Raw genomic sequence first — 5,440 nt, 5'->3', positions numbered from 1 at the left:
CAAACTATCCTTCAGAATTAAAGATGATAAGCTTTCCATGATAAGCAGAAATGAAAAGAATTCATAACCACTAAGCACCACAAAACATACTCAATGAAATATTTCACACAGAAGTTATGAAAAATAAATATCAGAGGCATCATATGAATAAATCTCACTAGAACAAACAGTAAAGGAGAATCAGGTCTGAATTAAACATCCGAAATAAATCAAAATGGCAGAAAATGAAAATCATCTGTCTATAATAAAACTAAATGCAGAAGGTCTAAACTCTCCAATAAAGTGGTACAAACTGGTAGAATAGGTTAAAAAATAAGGCCCAACCTTATGGTGTTTACAAAACACTCACCTTACAGGCAAGACATCTACAAGTTGAAGGTGAAAGGATGGAAAAGGATATGCCATGCAAATGGAGACTGAAAGCAAGCAGGAATAGTTACCACCATAAATGACAAAGTAGACTGCAAGCCAAAATTAATCGAAAGATACAAAGAAGGATACTTCATGCTGATTACAGGAATCATCCACAATAGGACATAATTATTGTAAATACTTATTCCCCTAGTATCAGTTCATGGATGTACATAAAACAAATCTGATTCAATATAAAGAATCAAATAGATCCCAATATAACAATATTGGGTAATTTAAACATAACTCTCTCATCGATAGATAGGTTATCCATACATAAGCAAATTAAAGACTCTTCAAAATTACAAAATACTATTAATCAAACAGACCTAACAGACAACTAAAGAATATTTCATCCATCAACTGAAGTTACTTTCTTCTCAGATGTACCTTCTCTAAAATAGACCATATTTTAACACACAAAATAAATCTTAGAAAGCAAAAACAAAGGTATAATTTCTTGCATCCTATCAAATCATAATTGAATGAAATGAAAAATCAATAGCAAGATAACATAAACCATTTTAGTGTTTGGAGATTAATAAAACACTTTTTTTTAAGATAACCTCAACATTTTATTATCTTCATAACAAAACAATGAAGCTTAAAACTGGATCACTTGGCTCTTTCTCTTCTAATCTCCTCTCAGTTCAAAATGCTTGCATCTCTTAATAGCCAGCATTCTCTTAGATCTACAGTTAGGCTCAACACACTCAAGCCTCAGCACAATCTTCTTTGTAGTTTTAGCCTTTTTCCTGAAAATTGGCTTAGTCTGGCCACCATAGCCACTCTGTTTCCTGTCATAATGCCACCTTCCCTGTGCTTCCAGAGAATTCTTGCCCTACTTGTACTATGTCACTTTGTGGGGTTGGTGTTTGCCACACTTCTTACAGAACATCCAGCAGGTCTTAGGAACATTCACCATGTTTGCAGGAGGATTATCTGCAAGGAAAATATAAAAATACACTTTCTAATGAGGAATGGGTAATGGAAAAAATCAGAGAAGAAAACAAAAAATTCTTAGAAACAAATAAGAACAGAGATATAACATGTCAAAATCTCTAGGGCAGTATGAAGAAAGTTCTAAGAGGAAAGTTTATAGCATTGAGTGCCTACATTTTTAAAAAATCCCAAATAAATAATCTAATGCTACACCTCAAGTCAATATGAAAGAAAGAACAAAATAATTCCAAAATCAGAAGACTGAAAATAATTAAAATTAGAGACAAAATTATTGAAATTAATCATTTAAAATATACAAAGGGTTAATGCAACAAAGAGTTGGTTCTTTGTAAAGACATTACAAGATTGATAAACCACTAGCCCAAATCAACAAAATTAGAGATGAAAAGGTTAATAACATAACAGACACTTCTGAAATCCAGAAAATCATTAGAAACTATTTTGAAAATTTATACTCCAATAAGCAGGAAAATGTAGAAGACGCTGACAAATTTCTAGACACATATGACCTACCCAAATTGAACCCTGAGGATATACAAAACCTAAACAGAACAATATCAAGCAATGAGATTGAAGCACCACCAATTAAAAACTTTCCAAAAGTAGAGTCCAGGACCAATGGATTCACAGCCAATTTCTACCAAACTTTTAAGGAAGAACTAATGCCAATATTACTCAAATTATTCCATGAAATAGAGAAGGAATATAAAATTCATTCTATAAAGCTAGTATCATGCTGATACCAAAACCACATAAAAACACATCAATGAAAGAAAACTACAGACCAATATCCTTGATGAAGATAGATACAAAAATCCTTAATAAAATAATAGAAAGCATTAATTAATTAATTCTGCCTATTTCTAAGAACATGGGTGGTCTTTCCAACTTGTAAGGTCTTCTTCAATTTCTGAAGAAGGAAAAACACATTAAGAAGGAAAAACACCATAATCAAGTGGGTTTCATCCCAAGGAAGCAAGGTTTACTCAACACACACATATCAGTAAATGTAATTCACCACAGAAATATAATTAAAGACAAGAATTGTGTGATCAATTCAATAGATGCAGAAAAAGCCTTTGACAAAATTCAGCACCCATTCACATTAAAAATTCTCAAGAAATTAGGGATAGAAGAAATTTACCTCAACCTTATAAGTGCTATATAGTGCTGGGGTTGTGGCTCAGTGGTAGAGCCTTTGCCTGGCATGTGTGAGGTACTGAGTTCAATTCTAGGCACCACATATAAATAAATAAAGGGTTTAAAATTTAGTAAAAACTAAATGCTATATATAACAAATCCAAAGCCAAATCATACTTAAAGGAGAGAAACTGAAAGCATTTTCTTGAAAATCAGGAGCAATGCAATGATGTCTATTCTCACTATTCTTATTTACTATAGTTCTTGAAACTCTAGCCAGAGCAATCAGGAGAGAGGAAATAAAAGGGGTACAAATAGGAAAATTCAAATTATCTCTGTTTGCTAATGGCATGATCATATATTTAGAATACACAAAAAACTCCACCAAAAGACTTCTAGAGCTGATTAACAAAGTTAGCAAAGTAGCAGTATACATTATCAGCATACAAAAATCAATAGCTTTCCTATACTCCAAAAGTGAGAAAGAAATTTCTTCTGAGAAGTAAATCAAAGGAAAAACATCCCATTCACAATAACCTCAAAAAATAAAAATAAAACACTTGGGAATATATCTAACCAAGGAGGTGAAAGATTCCACAATGCAAACTATAGAACAGTGAAAAAAGAAATTGAAGAAGACCTTACAAGTTGGAAAGACCACCCATGTTCTTAGAAATAGGCAGAATTAATATTGTGAAAATGTCCATATTATCAAAAGCACTAAACAGATTCAAAATTCTCATAAAATTACCAATGATATTCTTCACAACACTAGAAAAAAGCAATTTTAAAATTCACCTGAAAGTAGAAAAGACCCAGAATAGCCAAAAGAATGCTGAGCAAGAAGAAATATGCTGGGGAAATCACAACACCTGATCTCAAATTATACTACAGAGCTATAATAAGAAAAACAGCATGATGATTGACACCAAAACAGACATGAAGACCAATGGAATAGGAAGGAAGACATAGAGACAAACCCACATAGATGTAGGCATTTGATACTTGATGAAGTTTCCAAAAACATATGTTAGAGAAAAGATCGCCTTTTAACAAATGGTTCTGAGAAAATGGATATTCATATGTAGAAAAATGAGACTAGATCCCTGTCTTTCACCCTCAGCAGGTCAACTCAAAGCGCATCAAAGACCTAGGAATCAGACCAGAAACTTTACAACTGCTAGAAGAAAACAGAGTCAAAACTCCAACATATTGACAAAAACACCAACATCCTTTAGACTCCTAAAGTTCAAGAAATAAAACCAAGAATCAATAATTGGGATGGCATCAAATTAAAAAGGTTCTGCACAGCAAAGTAAACAATTGAGAGCATGAAGAGGGGGCCTAAAGAATGGGAGAAGATCTTTACCAGCTGTTCCTCCATCAGAGGATTGATATCTTGAAAATATAAAGACCATAATACCAAAACAGTCAAATAACCCAATTAATAAATGGCCAAATGAGTAAACGGATACCTCTCAAAAGAAATACAAATGGCTAACAAATATATGAAAAAAATGTTCAACATCCTTAGCAATCAGGGAAATGGAAATCAAAACCACCTTGAAATTTTATCTCACTCCAATCACAATGGCAATCATCAAAAATACAAATAATAATAAATTTTGGCAAGGATGTGGGGGGAAAGGTACAGTTTTCCTTTGTTCATGGGACTGCAAATTAGTATAACCAGTTTAGAAAGCAGTATGACAATTCCTCAGAAGACTAGGAATGCAACCCACATGACCCAAATATCCCACTCCTAGGTATTTATCCAAAAGAACTAAAATTGGCAAACTATAGTGATATAGGCAAATCAATGTTTATAATAGTGCAATTCACAATTGCCAAGTTATGGAACCTGCCCAGATGCTCCACAACAGATGAATAGATAAAGAAAATGTGGGACACATATACAACGGAGTTTTACTCAGTCAAAAAGAAGAATGAAATTATGTCATTTGCTGGTAAATGAATGGAACTGGAGAATATCATGTTAAGTGAAATAAGCTAGACTCAGAAAGTCAAGGGTTGAATGTTTTCTTTCATATGTAGAAGCTATAGCAAAATAAGGAGGGAAAGCAGGGGAAATCGCATTAAAATAAAAGGGAGGTCAATGGATAGAGGAAGATTTTGGCGGGGGGGGGACAAGAAAAAGGAGGAAGTATGAAATTAAATTCACCAAATTATGGTATGTACATATATGAATATACCACTGTGAATTTTACCTGTATGTATACCTAGAAGGCACAATTTCTTAAAGCAATGAATAAATAAATAGAAGACCAGTAGAAGAAAGGAAGGGGATTGGGGAAGTTAGAAGGGGAGAGAAAGAGGAAGTACTGGAGACTAAAATGCATGTATGATTGTGTCAAAACAAACCCCACTATTATGCATAACTATAATGCACTAATTTAAAAAAAATAAAATAAATTGAAGGGTCACTTCTCCCAGAAAGCTCCATGACCCCCCAACCAGGTCCAGGTTGTATTAGCTGCCTTTTTAATCATAGCACATTAATTGTCTTTTATTTAAGTACATCTTGTTCCCCAAACCATACCTTATCTCCTAAGGTATCTTACAGTGCAATAGATAAATACTGAAGGCAGGGATGAGCTACTTTATCATAAATAACAAACATTTTTTACTGATAAACCAAAACTATATAATGTACATCCTTGATGGTTTTATAGTCCATAGGAACCTCCATCATACTATGCACTTGCCCAGCAGCAGAGCTTGGCACATACTACACTGCAGAAATTGATCCAGCATAATTCATTAGTAAAAATAAATACTTTATTTAAAATGTCATGGGAAGGCAGATGTGTTAACTTTCCTTCACTGAGATAAACAATTTAAAAGGAGGAAAGATTTATTTTGGTTCATGGTTTCAGAGGTTTCATTCCATGGTTAGTTGACCCTG

General features: G+C 33.3%; 1 pseudogene; it reads right to left on the bottom strand.

Annotated features, from left to right (window-relative positions):
* Window positions 1-1,015: 1,015 nt before the first annotated feature.
* LOC124961110 (60S ribosomal protein L36a-like) lies at window positions 1,016-1,336 on the bottom strand (annotated as a pseudogene).
* Window positions 1,337-5,440: the final 4,104 nt, after the last annotated feature.

This window comes from Sciurus carolinensis, chromosome 12 (genome assembly GCF_902686445.1).
Source record: "Sciurus carolinensis chromosome 12, mSciCar1.2, whole genome shotgun sequence".
Taxonomy (NCBI): Eukaryota; Metazoa; Chordata; class Mammalia; order Rodentia; family Sciuridae; genus Sciurus; species Sciurus carolinensis.
The sequence above is the reverse complement of the archived record's forward strand: the minus strand, read 5'-3'. Positions and strand labels throughout refer to the sequence as shown.